Here is a 24,809-nt window from a genome sequence, read left to right as displayed (position 1 = left end):
AATAATATAAAAGTTTATCGAAAGCATGGTTTACAAAAACATTTTTTCCCAAAATGTTTATTTTTCTCAATATATTTATTGATTCAGTGTCCAATTTTGTGTGCGAGAGTGAATGAAATTTACAGATAAAATAATGAAATGACAGTAAATCTAATTAGATATTATTCTGAATAATAATTATATTACCGAAATCAGTGAATCGGACAAATTTTAGACTTTTAAATTAAAGCAAAAAACTTTTAAAGACTTTTAATGTATATCTAGAACATGTAAACACGAATGAGTTATATTTATCGATCCATTATATCGATAAAAGCAAATCAATGATATTTAAAACATTATTGGAATAATATATACTTCAAAATTAGGTAGGAAATACAAAATCGACCAAAAAAAAAAAACAATCTGAAAATAGTTTATTTTTCATGGCTTACTAGTAAAATAAATTATCTTCTGATAGTTTAATTTACAATTCAGCCATTTACTTGATCACCACGTGTTTTCCATGATATTCACAATAGATAGACGGGGGTTGGGTAAAGATCACAGTCGAATAAATAGAGGGGAAAATAAGACCCAATTTTAGAGTAAAAACTTCGTAATTAGTCATAACCACACTTCCATAATACGAAATATACTTGACACGTGGTTATTATTATCAAGAGTGAGATAAGAATGAGGAATTTAATTATGAATTTGGAAGGGAAGTTTGAAGTTGAATTCTTATTGGAATTCGCTCTAATGACATTTTGCATATATCATAAATAATTCACCGGGTCTAATTTTTCTAATTAAAGATCGATAGTCAGTCAATAAGACAGAACAGATTACAAGAGTTTCTAATAAAGAAAATTATGAAAATAAAATGCAATAAAGTGAGTTAATCATAATAATTAATAAAGACAATCATTTTGAAAACAATTATTTGCAAAGGAAAACCCAACGGAATATCAATATGAAATTTAAATTTTATAAATATTATGTAATTGATATGTTCTGCTTCACTGGAACTAAGTTTTTTTATTTCTTTTTATAATCATCTGTTTAGAAACAATATCATTATCAATAATAATCAATATTGATAATATTTGTGTGGGAATGAGTTATCCCTTCTTCCCCACGTTTCCGTGTTTCTCACATTTAGAAGCGAGAGAATAGATTTGGTGCTTTAATATAACTTATTTTTTTAACTATTTATGTCACTACATATATCGTTTATCACATGAAGGAGGAGTTAAAAAGTAATATTTTTATTTTAACAATTTCTAATTAATCGCACATATATGGAATCGCTTTAAATCATATATCATCTCCAAGAATAGAGTATTTAAAATACTTAAAAAAGAAATAAGCGGGAGTAGTTTTCCTACAACTTTCTTTCATATTCTTTAATAAATGTAGTTGGGTATTACTAAGTGCATGTTATTTGTGAGCAATATTAGTTTATTGTATTAGTGCGCGATCTTTGGCAAATAATCGTCGAGATATAATTCATATGTAAGTACAAGAAAACGAGATGCGTACTTTGAACACATTTTTACAGACCAATTGCAATCAAAATCTGACAAGGAACTACAATTCTAGTTATAAAATCACACACCAACTTTCATAATTTTAAATAATTTTGTTTTTGAATTATCGAGTTTATATGATTGTGAAAATGCAGAATGACATACGGTCAACTTCTAGACAGTTTAAATATGATACATATTTACACTTTAAATGTTAAATCCATCTACTAAATTTCATCCATACAGCTCTTTTCGTTTTGTAGTTATATTTCGATAGCCGGACAGATTTTCTTTGAATAGATTTCGTTCAAAATTTGACAGAAACCAACAAATTTGATGTCAACATATTAAACTTCATGCGTCTACTTCTTATCGTATTTATAGACAGACAGGCATTCCGAAAAACGCGTTTTTGGGCTGAGGTCAGGAACGTGAAGTTTCGCCAAAGCTTAGAGTTCGAAACTTTTAGACGATAGCAGTACTTTCTCTCTGTAAACTTCACGACCGAAAAAGTAAAAAGAGTCTTTCACTTGGGCATATGACGATTGAAATAAATTGAAAGTTCTCCATTTCAAAAGACGAAGAAAAATAGAATGCTGTTTAAAAATTTATTTTACCCACCCCCTACACGTACTCAAACTGTTACACGGGAAGGGAAAGTGAACGTTTTAAAATGGCGTCAAATGCAATAGAATTATTGAACTAGGGTCGGAATGACAGAAACCAGATGGGGAGGGGAACAACGGAGTGATAGAACCTTTATACCACTTTAAGACACATATCGGTGCGCTTCCAATACGGGGAGAGGGTGTTCCACAATAGTATGCCTTTTTTAACACGTGCGGACCGCAGTGCCCGATGATTAGGGGCCGAAAACAAAGAACAGGGGATACCAGTAGGTGCATGGAGGACCCCTTGGTTCCTCCCTGCTTTGAAAATCCCGAACTCTATGCTATGACTCACGGATGTATAAGCTATAAAAAAAAGCGCCATGAGAGCATGTTTTCTTTCTTTTTTTTCATGCATGATTTTTTTCCCTAGTGCATTGCATTTAAAATAAAATGGTTGATGTTTGTCACTCTATAATTGTTTAAATAAGTTGAATAAACATAAAGTAAAAGTAAACGATGGATTAAAAAAATGACCAGTTGAACAAAACAATGAAACTGGTGATAACTATTAATAGTAAAAATGAATGCTCGTAAACACTAAAATAAAGTGCTTTTTTTTTTTTTTTTTTTTTTTAGAAAATACCAACTATCATATATAAATTACGAATTTAACTCAAAATTTTAGAAAGAAATTTTTTATATTCTCATATTAAAAGGTGAAATTTCACTCACAGACAACTACAAATATATTTAGATTTAATCTTTGCTAAAAATAATTCTAAACGATAAAGAAAGAAATAAATAAAATAAAAATATTTTAGAATATATTTCCATAAACATTTTTCTCCAGTTTTTATTTTTCGAGATAAAAAAAATTTTACTCACACTAGCAACTTTAATAACAAAAACATGATATATAATAACGAATAGTTAGTGAATTTGCCATATTTTTATAATTTTTGTCTAAATTTACACGTAAATACTATCCTTTCACCTCCGTTATTGCTTTTTTCAACTTCAGTGTTTGCATTAATGTAACAAATCACTTCAAGTTTGATATTTACAATTCTTTACAATACCTGAGATTTTTATATCTGGTCGTTTTTATTTATTTGAATCGCTATTAAAACGGATATAAGGAAAGGATGCAAGAAATTTTAAGTCACTTCTACACTAAAAACTGTATTTCTTTTATGTATGTTTCAAAGTTAAATTCAGGCAAAAAAAAAAAAAAAAAAAAAACATATATTGGATTGTTATAAGATGGATTATTCTCTAATGTTGCCAAGTGTGATGTGTAAATAATAAACATTGAAATCACAGAAAAAAAAACTTGAAAGGAACACCGAACTTAAAAGCGTATCATGGCAGACCGATACAATATGGCGATTGTGGAGAAGAACCAATTTAAATTAAACATTCAAGTTTATTTTTATAAGCAGGTGAAGGTGACCGATCGTGCCTTTGACCACTTCTGTCTATGCTGTCAACTGTCGACAAAATTTGAAAGTTTTCCAGTACAAAGATTAACTACCGATTATTTAATTTATCTTGTAGTTAGTTAAGAGAGTATTTTGTGGGCACCATCTCTATTTGATCTGTGATCATACGGTCTATCGAAAGAGACTTCCATTCTAATCACAAAAACTGTTATAATGGTAGATACATAAACATGTTTTGGTAGTCTGAAGTAAATTTTCTCTCTTCATTTCTCTGCGAAGTGGAGGTTTACTCTTGAAAGAAAGATTAATTAAAGCATTTCTGAGTTATAAGTATATTTCAATCTGTAATTTGATATATGATCATGCGCGTATGATAATCTTCAGATTATTCTTCATCACTTTCTTTGCTTATCAGATTACCTTCCAACGCTTAGATTATAAGGCTATTTTCTTTAATTATTTAATCATTTCATCGATCAAAGGCGACCAACGGATAAACGAAATTAGATCCATCATGGATTGTCAACAACAATGCAGGGAAACTGTAGTTACAAGACTAAAAAAAGTACAATGATAAGTTGTCCTTTAGAAAGCAATAAGCATAGTCAGAGCTCAACCTTCAATAAAGAAATTGTAACATTTGTCTTTTCTAATTTGATATGATACAATTTTAACTGTAGAAAATGCTTCAGATTATAGCATTCTTTCTCTATTTCCATTTTCCTCAACTTCAAATCATTTATGCATCTGCAGCAACTAACTCTTTTGGATGGCAGAATGAGATGAATTTTCCTCATTTTGTTTTCACTATTTTATTGATGATATCCGATCAGGTCCCAAAACACTTGCACTATAACTTCTTGAAAATCATGAAACTCACGCGTTTATTCCTTTTATTGAGATGGCAAAAATAAATAAAAATGGCCTGTTTATTATATTTCATCCTTACAAAATAATTGAATACATTTGTTTGACAGGGATGTATTTGACCTTTTCAAAACTTACTGTAACTAGCAACTGTACTAGGCAATCTAGTAGTAAGAACATAGTAGTTAAACAGTAGTAACTTATTATACTAGGCAATGAACAACTGGATATTAACATCAAGTAATAGAAGTAAACCTGTCATTCTGTAAGATGCGACTCAATTGGTTATTAAATGTATCAATTCAAATACTATCATGGAAGAGCTCAATATTATAGAATTTTGTTTCTTTAATATGAATGGCCATGGACTTACACCTTCATATATTTGACAAGTCGATAATTCAACCATTGCAGGTTCGTCAACACAAATTCGGATTCAAAAACATGTCGTCTGAAATACATTATTGACCATCTTAGTTATATATCCTGAAACTATGAGAACTTTCCCTAAGGTTTAGAGAAGAACAGGAACAAATAAAGAAAGACTAAAAGTTAAATATTATTGCACACAATCCGGAAAAACTAACCTGACAGGCACTGAAATCAAATGACATCTCCAAAATTAAAAATCACAGAAAGGGATTTAAAAAATGTTGGATATTTAAATCGTATTGGATTTAAACTTAAGCATCTGAAAAATTATATAAAATCTAAAAACCGAAGATAATTATTCAAATAAGTTGTTGGCAAATGGTTAAAATGAATTTAAATAAAACTGAAAGTGAATAGGAAGAAAAAAATTACATCGTTTGAGAGAAAAGGAGAAACGAAAAAAGATATATATCTTAAAAAATTAAAGATCATACAGTTTCATTGAAAACATATACATAAAAAACAGAAACATATTTTTATTACAGAGACCTTACCACAAACTGAATTCTAGCAATCCAATCTAAAAAGAAATAAAAACAAATTCAATTACCTAAGACAAAGTAAAAACCACATAAACAAAATCAAAACGATAAATTATTATTTTCCTAGTTATAATAAATACTTTACATAATTTAATAATTCAAATGTCTCATTATGGAGTGTCAGTGACATGAAATATTAATTAATAATTTTGCCTTCTTAGAATACAATTGATGACGGTTGCGGTTTGAAATAACTTGGGTTGAAGAGAAAGTCACAAAACCGCAAAAAGATTCATATCGCAATTTGACTGTCAGTGGTGGAACCTAAAATATTTGGGCATATTTTCAAGGCAATGAAGCGAAAATGATACGTGTTATATACAATATCCAGTAGCAGTTTTATAATCATAATTAAAAACTGTAGGTTAGCAGGGTATTTGTTATCTTGAGACAAGAGCCCTCAATTACAAGTCATGAAAAACGCTTTCATACTAGAATCTTTTTATTTCCGGATAGTTTCGAAATGTTCGTAAAGATATAACAAAGATATAATTCATTCCGTTGATGTAAAGATTTCGAAAGCGATGCAAGTAGTACAGGTGCAAATAATAAAATGCACCGGTCGTTGGCGTAGAAATCTTTGTCACATTGGTAAAGTATTTTTTTTCCCATATCAAAACGTTGTTTCCTTTATTATACACGCTTCACATAACATGGACAGCTGCAGTCATGCATGAGAACGCTCCCAACGCGAAATAATAACAACAATAAAGAAGTGTTATCAGTTCGTAAAACTGTTTCCGTATTTTGAAAGAACAGAATTGCTTCCGATAGAAATCGTTTCGATCGAAACCCAATGCATATTTTCCAACATCATCGTTTCATCTTCCGATTAAAAAAAAAATGCAGGCGATAAAATCAAAAGAAAAATACTTATCAACACATGTTTGATCCGATTCGATACACAAATTCTTAAGCTTTACGCTAACAACTTTGATGAAAGAACAGCGTATACTTCAGAATTCAAAATAAACAAATACCGGTAGTTACGCTACGGTTACGGTAGAAAAAGCTTCTAAATTTTTTTTTCTGTGAAAGAAACCGAAGCATCTTTGCCGAGATAGTAAATTAAGCAGTAACTCTTAGTCCTCTATGTATGAAGCTGTTTTAAAATATAATCTTAACACGGTATTTCATTGGTCAAGCAAATATAAATAGAAGTCATCAACATTTAATGATTCGTTAAATCGTCTGATCGAAAACGAAATGTGCGATTATTATCGCATAAAAATAAGTCATCGATGTAAATGAGGATATCTTTATAGCCATCTGGCAACCCAATGAATTGAATCAAAGAAGAGATCAATATGCGTCTAAAATTACCCCCACTTGATAAGGTCAGCGAACGCGATATTAAAATGCTACAATTGTAATCTAAAAAGGAAGTATAAGTGTCCTATGTTCAACACTTCAGGTATTTTAAGTGTAATAATAAAGAGCAGATAATAATGATACACTTCGGATTCAGTAAATTATTTAGAATTCAAGACCTATCGTATGGTATTTCCCATCCAATTAAGAAACTTAATTTGAATATCATGGATTATTATTTTTTTAATGCTGGGCTAAATTAGAAGGTCAGTGATAATGTAAATTAAAGATATTGATCAAAATTAATAACATTTATTTATAATTTGGATTATTACAGGGTCTTTAAGAGGACAGAGGACTTTGAAAAAAAAAATGGACGAAAATACGAAATTTTATTTTTAACGTTACATCACCAAAATATATGTTTAATTGCAACTAAAATAGTATAATAAAATATATTGTATAGTAAAATAAATATTTGAAACGTCAGGATGAAAAAAAAAAAAAAAACCCGCATTGTAATGACTTTTCTCAAAATGATATTGAAATTAGCTTTAAATATCTTTAAAATGTTCCAGGTGTCTTAATTTTTGAAGAAATTGAATAGAATTGATAAGAAAGATTTCTGTTAAACATTATAAGAAAATATGGTATGTATTTTATATTTCGAGTTTTTTTATAGATAGTTAAAAGTCATTTAAATTCAGAAAAACATAAAAATTCCTATTAAATTTAGTACATGGGCATAAAAATATTTCTAAAAAGTTAGCATTTAATTGGAATTGCAAAATCGTACATAGTTTTGTTCCAAATAAATCTATAATGGGTAATAAGGAAAAAAATGATAGAAAAAAATTAAAAATTAAATCGCCTGGAATATTTTAAACTTTCAAAAATTACATATTTTTTAATATTTAAAAAATAATAAAAATTCATTTAAAAAGTTTTAGAAGAAATTTAACATATTTATATTTTAATAGATATGCATAAAAAATTTCATAACCTTATTCGCAAAAGTGAATATTAGACCTTAAATTGTTATGCCAAACATTCACACAAAGAAAAATTCTTAGAAATGCATTAATAATTATCACTTATTATAAATTTATGATTTAAGTTCTAATCACAATATAATAATAAACAAACATATTTGTGAATGTACCTGTACAACCAATGCATGCATGAATTATATAACCTGTATGCATGAATTATAAACAAAAATCATAAAATTATTTAATAGATCAATTGCGTTTTCTTGGAATTTTTCTTTTATCATCCTTACAAATGCCTCTACAAATACAAACAAAAAAAAAGTAATAAAAAATGTAATTATAAATGAAAATGTAATAAAAACAAATATAAATAATTCCCCCATGTCAATAAGCTCCATCCAATTCTTTTTTCTCCATATCAAATCTCGAATGCGCATTTCTCGCCATAAAACGAATTTTCTTATTAATCATCACTTTAAAATATGTCTAACATTTCGAAAGTGTGAAAAATAATAACACGAGATTCTCTTATATTTTTCAAATAAAGTGGTTAGGATTTGTAACAAACCAAGTATTCATAAAACTGCACGAACTGCTGGAAGTATGCAAAATTTATTGTTGCTACATAAAAACGCAAAGTAATAGTCAGGAGTAAGTTATAAACTGTAATATTATCCAAGCTGAAATAAGATGTGTCATCATAAAATATTTTATTTCTTATGTAGGAAACACTACATTTTTTTTACTAATTAAAGATCCTGTTCATTTCTTTAAGCACCAGAAAAAAAAATCATTCAATATTACTTGTATTGTATACAAATTGGCTTAAAAATTATTATTTTGATCATTGAAAAGTAAATTTTGAAAAAATACTGTTATATATAAGTGTTGTTTCATGACATAAAAATGCTGTGTAAAATACCGTGATTTTAATCGCAAGGCAGACTATTTTCTTTCGTGAAGTGGCCAAAACAATTAGTGTAACGAAACGGTTCAAATTAACGTAAAATTCTTTAAATGCTTTCGAATAAGTCTATCTGCCTATGGTTTCATTTAAACTATGTAACAAATGATAATTTAATAATTTCATTAATGAATTAAAATAAAGTCATAACAGAAATTTATCAATTGTGAATTTCTGTTTTAAATGTTATATAATCGAATACTATACCAGATATTTAGTAATAAAATATATTAATTTTGCCTTTAGTTTTTATATATACTTTTATCCAATTAAAAAAAAAGGACAGAAAATATGCTTCGATTAAAAATGCGATCAGCGGCATATTAATTTTTCTAGCTTTCAAAATAATATTAATTTAGTACAAATATAAATTCAAAACATTGCACATATTGCTTTGCATATCTTAATTATATATTTTAAAACACTAAATCATGTAGAAATGTAAATCACTATCTAATAAGCAAATCGTTAAAAAAAAAAGAAAGATATTTATTAATATTACAGGGCATTTAAATAAAATAATACATAATCTATTTTTAGGAAAAATAAATAAATACGAAGCATTTTATAAAAAATTAGATATATTTCAAATCCTCACACCTGCATACATAATACATCTACATAACAGCTGTTTCAATGTTGAAAAGATTTACACCGAGTAATCCCAATTGATAATGCTAATATAATAATATTTAACTTATGGATATAGATAACTTATTTAACATGGATAGAATAAATAAATGAATCAAAACAAACATGCAGCAATTCAAATAATCAACAGAGGTATGTCGACCGAAAAACGCAGCTGATTAGAAAAATAAATTTGTAGTCATCGTATAACCATCGAAGAAGGAATTCCGAATGATAAGTCAACGATATCGTTTCCGGAAAGTAGTAAAACTCGACAATGTTCAGATCAATTTTTCAGCAATCCAATCTGCTTCATATCTGTATGCGATTCGTTCCCACGGTCGAATTTGTGACTCTATCACTGACTTGACGCGAAAGCGAATGAACTGAATGGAATTCAAACATGGGAAAAGAAGAGAATAGACTAAGGTGGGAGCACATTTTTAAAAGTAAATCCAGTGATTTTCAATGAAAAGTTTTATCGACTAATAAAACAATAATTATTACAACTTTACACACGACGATCACAAAAAAAATGTTTTAATAATTTATTATTTAAGAACAACCGAAAAAGAATTACTTCTTCACATTTAAATGTCGATTTCATTCAGCAATTTGATGTTTATAAAGAACAAACAAGTTACTTGACAAGGAGAGACAAATTATAATTATTTGTACAAAAAAAAAAAAAAAAAAAAAAAAATTAAAATAAATAATGAATATTAATCAGAATAAAGCATACGATGAAAATATAATTTACAAATATTTCATTCTAAGGACTATTTAGGTTTGAAACGAAATCTCACTTGCATTCGTTCAGGTATGCATTTAACTTTGAAAAAACTGTTTTAAAATCTTTTTGTTATAAATTTAATTACACTGACAATTTTTATTTTATATAGTATAGCTTATATAGTTATTTATGTTTACTTAATGATACAGCATTGCTAACAGATTTTTTTTTCTGTAATGCACATTCTCAAACAAACATTACCCGATTTTTTGAAGTCAATCCGGTGAGTCTTAAAAGCTGATGCTCTTAACTAGAAACAATACTAAAAAGATGCAAGAGAAAATCCAAAACAAACGCAAATGTATACATAAATAGTTCAAAAACAACAAAATAGTTAATTATTTAAAAAATGTAGAAATAAATAAATAAGCACGAGTAATATATTTCATTATTACTTTAAATATTTTCCACCTGATTGTTTTTTGAACATACATCACAATAAGCTCTTTGAGATCACTATCGAGGAATATGTTATATAATGATATCATTATTTTGGAATTATTCACAATTGATTAAATAATAGATGTCTAGAGCAAATTTTAGAGGTGACGAAAAGGAATGTGAAGTTATTCATATTTTCTTTAAGATCGTAATCAATGGCCTCAGCTGAAACACTTGATGTTTTTGTTTAATGGATTAATTTTAACTAAATGCTAATCCGTTTGCAAACAAATAGAATAAAATAAATATTTAATTAGTACTCACGATCGATATTAAAAAGAGTATACGTGTATGGTTTGCAATCTATACACAAAAGACTGTCTGACCAAAAATTATCAACTAAAGGCTAATTATATTTTGGGAAATACAGGGGTGTTTGTGGGACCCCAAAAAAATCCCCTGAAACTTTTACGGACTTACTACCGACATTTTGGAGTTTCGAGAAGGGGGGGGGGGAGAGAAATGAAAAATTACAACTATGAAGTATTGAATGATCTAATTATAAAAGTTCAATGAATTACTTTTTTTGCAAAATTAATAACCATAAATTTTCAAACATATAAACTACTACATTTTATGTAAATATTTTAAATTACCTGAATTAATTCTTTTAAAAAAATTATCTAATTTCTGCTGCTTTTTTTATTTTCTGATGTTTGTGGGCTTGTCTTTCTTTTATGGTGAACTTCATAATTGCAGGAAGGTTGACTTTTATTTTCCTCATTTACAGTTGAAGAAATTTCCTCGAGAACTGCACATGCAGAGGTAGAAGCAGTTTGCTTTTCTGCTAATGTAGAAGGTTTTTCAGAGACTTTTATAGGTGACTCATCTGAAATACATGTTTTTAAGTCCTCTTGATATGTTTTCCAACTTCTGTTCATATTCAGTAAGAGATCTTTGTGAATTGGATCAGTCATTGGATTTTTTGAGCCATATTTTTTACATGAGGTTTCTTTAGAAGCCATTAAATCATATTTAATAGTCTGCACTGCATCTAGGGAATCAATCTTAAGAGAGGTTCTATAGTCAGTGACAAATGTATCCATTAAGTTGAATGCACTTTCCACTAATGGGCCATGGAAGCAGCTAAGGCAGGCTTTGACCAATTTAGCCAATGTAGGATACTTATAATCATTTGTGAAATCATCTTTTAAATTAAAAACTTTAGACCAATATTTATCAATTGTACACTTGACTTGATTTCCACTTTCATCAGATGTGTAGAGCATTTCTTTGGTGATATCAATATCACTCTGGTATAACCTTATTTCAGCTTCTACTTTTGACTTTTCATTATCACTAAAAATATGGGACATAAAAGATGATAATTTTTCAAAAGCTAATATTGTACTGGTTTTACCTCTTAGCTCTGGATCTAATGCTGTAAAACTAATTAGATATGAATTTTTAAGGGGTAATTTCTGTTTCATATGCTGTGCTGTATTAGTATAAGCTTTCATCAGAGAAATTTGGAATTCTTTTGCTATTGGATGAATTTTTGATAATTTCTTCAGGAGAGTGGAAGCTTCTGCACCAGTAAATATTACTTTGCTAGGTAGATGGAATTCTGGATTTGTGACATCAACCTTTAATAAATCATTATAAGGTGCACTCTATATTTTCTGGCTTCATAAAAAAAAGAGAAAAATTTTGCCATCAATTTATAAATACTGGAATGTATTAAATGAAGCATTGGTTTTTTTGTTTCAAATAATTTAATATATGTGTTGAACTCTGATAATACTGCTGAATATAATGCCATATGCAATAAAGTTTTGTTTTGCATAAGAAATAACCCATTTAGTATTCTTTTTTTCCGAGCTAAAGCATCCTTTGTGAGTTGTTGGGAATGCAAGCAAGAATACACCCCTTCAACAATTTTTTTCTGAGCTGCAGAAATATTTCTTTTATTGTATACAGTTTCAACATAAGAAAAATAATCCCCTTTATCAGTTTTATCCAAGTAGTTAAAATAAAATGCAATAAGAGCATCCCACAGATCTTTGATTCTTTCTAAAACACATAAAATGTACACCCACCTATGGTCTGGTCTCTTCAATGGCTTAAGTTTTTTAATGGCAAGGGATTCACAGATTTTGAAAAAATTTTCTCTTTTACTGCAGCTTTTCATATCAAAATAGATGTCATCAAACAAATCTTCTAAGTATCTATCAAAACACGAAGCAAATTTTTTTGCACAGTTATTAGCTGTGTGACATGTGTCACCATCAATATCTAATAAGTGGGGTGCTTTGTTTGATCGTAGTCTGGTTTCAACACCCTTTTTTTTTTTCCCACGCATGGTGTTACATGAGTCCATTAATACACTAATTAAGTTTGCCCATGGAATATTATTATCTTCAATAGTATTAACAACTGCTTTAAAAACAGCTTCTGAATTGCAAGATTCCATCTTTAGAGATGCAAAATGATGAACTACAACTTCATTTTGATTGTTGTCATAAAACTGCACCAATATTGCCAGTATACTTTCTTGAGCATTTCTAGTTCTTTCATCCAAATTTAGAGAAAATGGAGTCTCCTTTAAAGTTTTAATGATATTTTCCTTAATAGTTTTTGCGAGCCCATATTTCATCTTATAACATGCAGTAGTCCTGGACATTTCCAACGAGTTTAGTGCCGTCTGATCGCGGCTCAACTGTTTGCAGAGTTCAGTTAAATTGGGAGCTACATTGAAAGAAAGAGAATTCTCGGCGATAAACGAAGTTATTAATACCTCTTGGCGTGCTTTTCTTGTCACTATATCCAATGGCCGAGCATCAGTCTCCAGTATTTTTTGAATTAGCATAATTACTTAAAGTCATTGAATGTCTAATGCACTTTGAATATTTTATGTGCGTCACAGTTTTAGAATGATTTGTGAAAGCCTTGAATCCTTCCTCACCATACTTCAGCAGCGAGTTACAAAAAACACAATATGCTTGTCCAGCAACATTTATTTTCTTGCACCATGTGCCGATGGTATCCCCATTACCATCTCTCCGTTCAATCCAATTCCACCTAAATGCATTCCGGACACCTTCTTCTAATTGTATAATATTACTATTTATATCGAGAAATTTCATAGTGAAATTCTCTTGCGTACATAAATAAAAAAAATATTTCAATAAACGAAACGAAAAATTTACACGTGCATCAATAAATGAAACGAAAATTTTACACAGCGGAGAAAAAAAAGTTGCGAAGCGATCAATGACAAATAGCTAATACGACGAAAAATCCCCCTTCTCTACTTATTGGCGCCACGCCAGGAGAGATAAGACCTTCGAACCCAGAGTCACGTGATCGCACATCTGGTCGAACGAAGTCTCTCCCTTTTTTTTCTGCCGCGCCTACTTACCGAAAAGAATCCAGAAGAGAATGTCCGAGAACCGGGGGAATGAGTCATAACTCGCAATAAGGAAAGAACAAAAAAGAGGTTTTTCCCCCCTTTTCACGCATTATCACTGCCTTTGGCGAAAGGAAGGAAAAGTTTTCACCACACACACTGACCTTGCGTTTTCTGCTTTCAAAGCAAACAAAATTACCCAGATCAAAATAAATAATTCATTATTATTCCTACTTCCTTTTGAACGACGATCCCCGGAATTTCCGGGTATCGAAGTTCAAAATCCCCGGAATTCCGGGGTTTCCCCGGAGCACAAACACCCCTGGAAATAGAAATATGTACCTCAGAGAGCCAAAAATTAAACTAGATTTTGGTATTTTCCCGCTATAACTCCAGAAAATATTAAGGTACACTTAAATTTTAACAACATTTGAAATTATATATATATATATATATATATATATATATATATATATATTTAACTATACAAATTTTAATATTGCAAAATTTTGCTGAGTTCTGTCAATTTTTTACAATTTATTTGTAGAAAATTTTCAACAACTGATTTCAGTGTTGCAAAGAAATTCAAATCATTTTCACAGTTTCTTCGATTATTTAATAAAATGGTTTTCTTTCATTACTGAAAGCTAAAGTAGAAAGGTTCTGCTGATTACTTTTTCAACGTAACAGTTTACATGAGGAATTAGAAGTGAAATTATATTAACAAGAAATTATATTTTTAATGGCATCATATCATGAGATTAGACCGATTAGAAATGTCCATGTACATAGTAAAGGCTGTTAAAATAACATGGCTTTAATCTTTGTTATAATTTGATCCTTAGCAATACATTGTTGTAGGAATCATGGATATTAAATTTTGCTCAAGAATTTAATTGAAATTAAATACAACCAATAATTCTGAATCAGATGATCACAAAAGGTACTAAAGTATAATTTTTTCATTTTTATGATAAATGCTTTTTAAATTTAATCATTATTTTCAATGCTGCGTTGTATTGTACAATGTTGTATATTACTATGTTCATTAATTAAATTTCTTGTATTCCAGGCATTGACCATTTTATTATTATGTATTTTAGATATAATCATATTTATGTCATTTGCATGTTTTATTGCAATGAAGTGCAGTGTTATTACAATCATTTTTTTCTTCGTTTATATATGAACTCTAGATGCGTTGTTAAGATAATAAGCATTATACAAGAACAACTTTAAAAAAAAACTAACACTTTTATTTTTAGAAAAACTAGCATAAGTAATTTTAATTTGCGATAATTAAAAACTTAATTGTTAAAATTTCAATTATACGTCATGCCACAACAATTCCAGAAAAGATGTATAAACGGTTACTTATCAACAGAATCCGAAGCAAAGTCTGAATTCTCAAAATTTTTGATTGTCCGCGGCTGTTTGGCAAGACTGACCACTCATTTTTAAAAGTACCTTATGATCATCGACTTGAATATACTTATTTTCTAAGCAACCCTTTTTTTTTTACAACGAAGCAGGCACACATTAGTCTTAATAGCATGACGACTTTTGCAATCGCCAAAAGAAATCGAGATTCATTTTTCATAAGAAAACATATATTTCACTCATGGAAACATTAAATTTATTCGTTCGTCAGCTGCAAGCGTGGGCTTTTAATAAAGTAAAGGGTTATCGTTTAAAAATAAAAAAATAAAACTTATCCATCCTAATTTCTTAAAAGCCTTGGGAGTTTCACATTACGGGCGTCGTTTTGCATGCAAATAATGGAGAATGTATCCGTTCATTTTTCATGTCTGATTCCTAAGCAAATGAATTAAAGGGAGGGCATTGTGACCGAAACGACTCATAAACGCTCTTGCAACAGAACAGCAGGAGTTATTGTTACTACTTTCACAAACAAAATAAAACTAATGCAAAGCTGGAGGAAGTGCTTTCGTGTAGAGGAAAATAAATAAATACATAAAAAATATTGAAGTTGTGTAATAATTAACAATAAGGAGACACATCCCAAATGACTAAACTTAAGAAACCACAAGCTTTATTTTTTTGAGAATTTATTTCTTTAGCTACCTATAAATAATAAAAAAATAAATGTGCATATAAAAACAATCCATTTATATCATTATTTTTTTTGACACACATACAGTAGGAATGATCTTCAGAAAACTATCTAGTACACTCTAATACTACTTTATACCTAAAAAGGGGGTTATCTTTCCAACACCGAATAAAATTATGGACCTTAGCTGGGAACACCATGAGTACTCAGATTGTCAGAGTTCCGTACATGAAAGTTGAATACTTTGTATTAAGTTATACTTATTTACATGTTATGTTTTTGTATATATATATATATATATATATATATATATATATATATATATATATATATATATATATATATATATATATATGCAATGATATTTTAAACTTTTAATTTCAATTTAATTAATTTCCAAGATTTTATCTTAATTTAGCCCATAGTAACTTCATTCTAAAATATTCTCTTATTTCGTGATCCAATTCCACTTTCTCTACTTAATTAATTCAAGAGAAGCTTTATAAAATTGCTTAGTCAGCTAAACGCCGATATTTTCACACGCTCGGCGTGAAGGTGTAAAAAATGTCCAGTAAGCACATTTTTTCTTAAAAGATCCCTGTGTTTCCCTTACATGTGATTGACATGCGTCAGAAATCCCTATCAGAATCTTATTAATATGGCACTGTGAAGAAATATTTTCCCTATCAAGATTTAAGGTTATATAAGGCGAGGGATAATTTATTTCGGCCCTTTTTCCCCACTTCGGCTTTTGTGATGCGCTGTGGCGGACGTCTTGTCCGCGTCTCTGCTTGTAAATAATTATGCTTTCCCGATGGATTAAAAAGAATTTAAAAAGATAAAAAGTCTCTTCACTGTCTTCAAAACTGCATCCTGCTTCACATAAAAAAAGTGTTACATATTAAAAAGCCGACAGGATTCGAATTTGTTTCATATATATATACTGTTCAGCAACGGATTGTAAAATCCTCCGGCTTTTACGCATGCGTTAGGATGTGTTTAATCCGTCAAAATAGGGGTGAAAGGAAAGATGAAAGGAGGAGATGTTTACATTTACTAGTATCAAAGAGAATACCTGAAATGCAGTCATCGTTCCGCGTCTCACCCCTTAATGAGATGGAGTCGTCGAAATGTGGTCGTCTCAGAATCCGTTAGTATACACAGAGAGAGACTAGCAGGTGATAACTTCTAGGCGGATTTGGTTTCAAATTTAAGACAAACTAACATTAAATATGCTAATCCTGTTTATCAAATTTTATCTGCTTAGTTCTTTATGTTTTTAAATTCTAGAGTTAATTTTCAATCGCCTTCTCAGAATGGATTTCGTTCAAAATTTGATAATAAGCATTTCTTTAAAATATAATTTTAAAAATGCATTTTTCGAACTCAGGGAACGTAGATTTATGAAAATCTAGAGTTCGAATTTTTGAAGTATTACAGTTACTCTCTATTAGTATACTACGAGTATGAGAAAGTAACAAAGGATCTTTAATCTAAATAAGCTATAAAAACATTATTGAATCATTATTTATCCAAAATAGCAGAAAAACTTGAAATACCGGCGACCTGGCCTGAGGGTAGCGCGTCTTCCCCGTGATCTGGGCGTTTCGGGTTCAAGTCCTGGTTTGGGCATGGTTGTTCTCTACCCTGGGTTCCATCAGTGAGGTGTGTGAAAGAGCCCCCCCCCCCCCCAGTTGTAAAAAGAGCTGTGCAAGCGAATGTGTGTGTCATCTTCATATGAGCTAGAAGTCAGACTTCTGCTCTCGGGTGCTCAGGGATTTTGCCCTCAGAAGCCACTGCACACTCGGCTTAAATCGCTGACAGTTCGTCAGCGGGCCTGTAAAGTGCCATAAGTAACAACAAAACGGAGCTTGAAATTAGTTATGAAATACATTAAAAATAATTTCTTATTTTCTATTTAACATTTCATTTTATTTAGTACATTAAAAATTGAGATATTAGTGGGTGCTTCCCATTTTCCTATTTTTTGTTTTAACAATTAAATTCGAATTTTCAAAAGAGAAAATGAGCAACTGCACAAACATATTCCATTCACGATTATGAAATCCGCATGATAAACATTATCTTTAACAGAGTGGGTAGATCTTATTTGCGAGTGAATAATTCACTTCATTCTAAGTACTCATACATTTTTACATGTTTTATACACGAAGTTCAAGATTTAATTAAAAAAGAAAGAAGAAAAGAAAATTTCCAAGGACATATCAACCCCGCAAAACTTCAAGATTAGTGTGCCAATTTCTTTTCCGTTTCTTTCTCTTTTTTATCTCTTGACGCGTTACTCTGATTTTTTATGGCACACTAAAAAAAAAAGAAAGAAAGAAAAATGTATATATATCTACACTTTAAAAGATCTAGCGCTTCCTATATTTGTTTTCGTTTCGTTTTGATCCCACGCAACTTGCCAGATGCCATTTTCAAAGTGGTCCACACGTTTGAAATCCTGGCATCGTTTAAGGGATTTTTACTACAACGAGTGGAGTGTTAAGATGCCGGCTTTAAAGAGTTTATTTTAGGACCATAGTCCGCTCGGGGGGATGATATGTCTTCCGTACTTCCGTAGTTTTTTTTACAGAATACAATGGAATGGACGCGAAATCTCTAGAATTGATATATATATATATATATATATATATATATATATATATATATATATATATATATATATATATATATATATATAATCCCGTATCTGCCATTAGAAAATTTTTAATTGTTGTACAGAATTATTTCATTTTCAAAGCTTTACTTTAAAGATTTTACTTATAGAACTTTATACTTGTAAATACATTTCTTTTTGTTATTTTATATCTTTATATCTCCAATAAATAAAATGCGTCATTAAATATTTCAAACAATAGAGGAAAAGCCACATGCATTATTTATTAAATAATCATATGTCATAGAAATGTTTAGTCGAATAGGCCCACTTTTGATTAAATTAAGCATTTAATAAAATATTAATCAATTAAAATTTTATAAGAGCAACCTAAATAATCACTTTAATACGAAATGATTTTTCATAACCAGAGTCGTCTTAGTGTATAATAACCATTGGTATGTATCATGAAATAATATATTGTAATTAGGGATTGCAATATCGGACCGAAAGTTTAATACTGGTATTCGGTATTTTTTAGATCTTAATACCGGTAGTAAAAATTTTAGAAAAAAAAACAAACAGTTGTTTCTTTGTTTTATTTGCCAATTTTATTAGTGAGTGTAAATATCACAAAAGATGATTTGTAACTTATAAATTATAACAGTATATAAAGAATCACAAAAAAGTAAAGGAACTTCTTTATTAAAATCACAAAAAAGTGTAAACATCACTATTCAGCCTGTGGTACTATTACACATTTTTGAAATGGGATCTTAAAAAACATAGTGCATCGATTGTATTGTCATTAAGCAGGAACGTAATTTTGTGCAAAAATTACCAGTTGTCGAAAACGCTCTTTCGACATCTACGCTACTTGGTACTGTTAGCAATGCGCGATATACTTTTTCCAAGTATTTGACTCTAAATCCCACATCTTCAAATAAATCGATTTCTCATCGGATGATTTTGGATATAGCTGATTTCTGTATTGTATTTTGGTTTGTTCAAAGTTTTTTATTTATCGCTAATTCTAATTTTTGTTCAAGAACAATTCCTTTTCACTATCGACATTAGTGTCATCATAATCTTCGATAACTGTACCGAATTCTTCTGAACGTGGATAGGTTTGTGGGTAAAAAATGTTAAGAAAATTTACTATAAACTTGATCAGATTTAAATTTGTTAATCTCTTTTCTTATTTTCCATTTTCATTCTTGAAATCATTATAATTATGTAAATACCGTAAGACATTTCGTTTTACTAATTGATCTGTAATGTTTACGTCTCATAAAACTGCAATTTTCATTGTTAAACGTAAACATCTCCTCCTTTCATCTTTCCTCTCAACCCTATTTTGTCGAATTAAACCCATCCAAACCCATTTTACATTCCGTTGTCAAACAGTATTTTATCACTTCTCTTGATTGTACGATGCAACTTCTTTTCACAGTCTAATTAATTTCGCACGTTAGGGAGACAAAAAAGAAAAACGTATACTATTTTGCTATGTTGGGGATCCCTGAACATATAGCGGAGACAATTTCAAAAATTTCTAGTAAATACCGAAAAAACGGTATTTCAACTTGTGAATACCGGTATTACAAAACTGTACAAATGGCTCAAAATACCGGTATTCGGTATCCCGGTATTGCAATCCCTAATTGTAATGTTCAATTCTAATATATATTAACGTCTTGCTACATGATTTATCAAGGAAAAATTACTTCAGACCCCCCATTAGATACTGCTCATAATAATTACAAAAGTTCATATTTAAACCTTCTAGTTTGCTCAAAATCAGAGCATTTACATCAAGCACTTCCATAAATTCCTTTACTAGACATGTCACATATTTTCATTCAAATTCATTAGTTTGGGTTCGCGCTTCCAGAGAGTTCATTATTATCACTTATTAGTCACCTTCTTGGTAATATTTCACTATCATCACCTTCATAATAAAGTATCGTATTCTACATAATCACTACAATCATTCTTCATCTTTAAAGTATACTACTCTTATCCACGTTGTGTTTATTTCACAATACGCATTTATGTATTTAATTTAGTAAAAACGTTACAATAACCGCTCACATTTAATGTCAAAAAGAATGAAATTCGACTGATTATCAAAATTTAGTTATGACCTGCACGTAATAATTCCAATAAAAAACAGCATGTGATGATAATCTGTGATAATTAAACAAGTTAAAAAGAGTATTTCCACATTCAATATAACCGAAATTTTAAACTATTTTCATATTCAATGCAATTTTAGTCATATGACGCGGGTAATGTGTCATAGTATGTCCCGATATGAAAAACTGATGACTTGACTTTACCACAAGGGGTTAAACTAGTGACTGTGAATCTAACGCCATGAAAATTATTTTATGACAACGATAACAAACAATATTACAAAAAGATCAGCTAATAAATATTTATAGTCACACCTTCAAAATTCAAAGTGCGAGTGGTTATTACAGATTGCTTTAAATAGCTTGGGTCGTGTCAGATACGGAGAAGTAGGTGGATCATAGGAAATATGTGCGCCAAATAAAGTACACGGACAAAATCTTGGTCAAATAATTATAAAAGCTGATTATAGCAGTCAGTTCTAGTCCTCAGAGCAATATGCAATTCTTCGTCTAATTTGTACAGTGGCTTACTTATCTATCTATCTATACTTATAATAAAGCTTAATGTGTGTGTGTGTGTTGGCGCTCTACAGGCCAGACCGTTTGACATACAGCTACCAAATTTGGTACATGTATACCTTGGAGGTTAGGAATGTGCACCTGGGGTTTCTTTTTTCGAATTTTTAATTAGAATTTTAATTATTAATTAAAAACTAACTTTCCCGCCAAAAAAATCTTCCATTTTCCGCACCGCCAACTTTTGCGCCAAAAAAATCTTCCATTATCACCAGCGCCAAACGAGAAAGGCTTCAGTTTTTTTTTCTCCCAACAGTAATGAGGCTAGGGTTAAAATTTTTCGGCGGATTATTTCAATCGGTTCTGTTTATTTTCTTAATGTTTTATGCATTTAAAATTAAACATTGTTAATGAATCAATCTTTCAGATTCATTCTGAAGTACTTTTGAATTAAAATAAAACAGAATAAAGGAAATTAAAAATTTCTAATCCGCATAGCGTTACCCCAACTGGCGTAGAAAAAATCACGTATTTGCGTTACGTAACCGGCGAAGAATATTCACGCATGCGCATTCTCTTGATTGTTGCCATGACAACGTTATCAATGGATGATTTAAATTATTTTTGGGTTAGTTGCATACTTTTGTAAGTAAATTGTATTTATGTTAGTTATATATTTTTTGTATATGCTTATAGTTTTAAGTACATCGTTTTTTAAGTAGTTTTTTTAAAACCTGTTTTCAACCGTTTATTTTAAACGATTCGTTTTATTTTCTTAGTGTTTGATGCATTTAAATTTAAACATTGTTAATGAATCGATCTGCTCATAATGAATCTAAGAAAATTTTGTTGACCAACTCTTGAGATATTACATAAAAGATATTACATATATTAAAAAAGATATTCTTTAGTGCCCATAAAGTTTAAACGCTGAGTGACTCTATTTTCAGTAATCAGATTATAAAAAAATGCTTTGTTTCAGTAAAAAAATATTATTATATTAATTGAAGATAAATTCTTTCCACTTTAATTTAAAGCATAAATTCTACGGGTGCTAACAAAAAATGAGAAAGATACATATTACGTTATGACTGAAGGCCTTTATAATATTATGAATGAATTATATGATAATCAAAATTTGAAGTTTTAAAATATTTTGATGAAGAAGCTATTAAAGTAGAAATTGCATAAAATATTTAATTATTAAAATTTTAACGAACATTAAGATTGGCGAACCGGCTGGTCGCCAAAGGCGGCTAGTAACAAATAAGATCATTCCAGTCTTTCTCAAAGTAGAAAAAGTATTTCAAAATTTCTATATAATCTCTTAAATAAAATAATAATAAATAAATAAAAAAAAGTAAAAAAAATGACTAAAAAAGGCAAAACACTTAAATGCGATATAATATTCACCAGACTAATACGATGACACGCTATAGTTATATTTAAAACTTTATATTGTGTTTTATTAGTACTAAATGAAAAATCCCAAAAGTTCCGATTGAAGATTACATGGATAATTTACAGAAAAAAAAATATTCTCTCGGCAAGCTGGAAGGCAAAGGTAATTCCTTTACAACTAATTTACTATTTCCAAATTCCTTTCAATCCTTAGACAAAACTCACGGGAAAAACAATCAAAATTAGGACTTGAAAATCACTTTTTAGCCCCTAGCTTCTAAAATACTGCAATTAACGAAAAACTTTAAATATAAAAGTTGTTTGTCTTAATGAGGCATTAATTAGGCTAACTGGATTTAATTCAATATTAAGAAACCCCCTTTGAGTTAGATGGCCCATTTATGAACTCATCTGCGATTGTTACATTTCTAACAATATAATACAAGCCAGTTAAAATCTAAACAAAATTATCCTAGTTATCCTGTTTACAATATGGACAAAAGGTCGCATATATAAACTTTTGAACGAAAGGTGGTTTTGGGATCTAGGGACCAAGATCAGTGAAAAACTGAAGAAATTTTCTCGGAGTCGTGACATGAGAACCATTGCAATACGTAGTCTTCCTACGAGGAATCTAACTAAAAAAAAAATCACTTTTTTTTTGCAAATAGTATTTGCCAACAAGACTCAAAACGACTGCATTCCATAACTCTAATAAAATACATTTTGACTTACAGCTCATTTCATATCATAATACCTCATCTAAGAGCAGAAAACAAAATTCTTTTGAGATAAGAACCCTATTCCACAATTATTTTAAAAAAAATAATTACGTGCAAAACGATTAACATAATTTCATAAAGATTAAAATAATTTCATTATCTTTTCATTTCCCCAAAGGGACATGTTAAATAACATGCTTAACGAACTCGAAAATGTATACAAAAAACAATTCTTTAGAAAACTGTTATGTGGTTTATTTGTCATACATGACATTCTGCTTCCTAAATACTCTTCGCAGAAAATCAACCAATAATTCAGTAAAACAACCAACACTAATATTGCACTAAACACAGCAGCCTTCCAATGTCGAGTTAAGAGTGCGCAATGACTTCCTTTTGTTTTCTAAATATGATTAATGTTCAGATCCGTTCTGCGTGCCCTTGTGGTTTATCAATGGCCTGCAAATCCGAGGCTGCTTTCCCCTGCCTCTATTGAAACCAGAGGTGAAAGATGATGGATCGGAGAGTACAAGTGAGGGCAAATAGCTTCGTTTAAGCAAGAGACGACGCGTGCGTCAGATTGTTGTATTGTTGGGAAAAGCTAACTTAATTGATTAAAGTTACTGGAGGAAACACGTCATGAGACGAAATTAAAATCTGACACGATTTTCGATGAGATTATTCTGCAGCACATTGCTAAAGTGTTCTGGGGAATTTAATGAGACATTTCATAAGCGCTTTTACTTCACGATCTTCACTTAAATCACTGATTTTATAAAGGTAGGCTTAACGAAGGCATTTTATATTTCTAAAAAGTGATAGAAAAAAAATATTGCTAGTAACAATAATTATATCTTTCAAAATTTGAGAAATAACAAAACATACTAAATTCACTTTGTGTTATTAAATAAAATCATTAAACTTGTATAGAAGAAGTATTAAAAAATATTATTGCTCCTTTTCTCAATTTTGTTAGAAGAACCATAATAATCACGTTTTCAAAATAATACATATATTATGTAAACACCAAACTTAAAGTTTTCTGTTGAAGACTACAGAAAGAAAAATATCTTGACTTTAATAACTATAACGTGAAAAAAAAAATGTGTATTCAAAATTGATGGAAACAACACATAATTATATATAAAAATTCAAATCAGAATAAGTATTGCAAATTTATTATAATATTAGTTTCTTAAGGTAGGTGATTAAGTTCGGGATGAATTTTTCGTTCGAAAATAGTATTTTTTTTTTAAATATCTGCATAAAAATTAAAACATTTATAAAACCAAAATATACTAGTTAAGCGGCAAAAGTTTTTAAAAATTAAAAATAAACGTGTTTTTTTTGGAGGGGAAGGAGCTAAAAAAGAGTTATGAAGCAAAAATCTTCTAGTTTAGAGGTTTATCAAATGATTTGCTTAAAATTTTGTAGATAGCTTAAGAAATATAAT

The 24,809-nt window shown here is 29.6% G+C and overlaps 1 protein-coding gene across 2 annotated transcripts in view; it reads right to left on the bottom strand.

Annotated features, from left to right (window-relative positions):
* Positions 1-24,809, bottom strand: part of LOC129965566 (tyrosine-protein phosphatase non-receptor type 4-like) — a 135,774-nt gene that overhangs the window by 79,141 nt on the left and 31,824 nt on the right. The gene's annotated exons all lie outside the window — the stretch shown is intronic.

This window comes from Argiope bruennichi, chromosome 4 (genome assembly GCF_947563725.1).
Source record: "Argiope bruennichi chromosome 4, qqArgBrue1.1, whole genome shotgun sequence".
NCBI lineage: Eukaryota > Metazoa > Arthropoda > Arachnida > Araneae > Araneidae > Argiope > Argiope bruennichi.
This window is presented reverse-complemented; position numbering and strand designations above follow the sequence as displayed.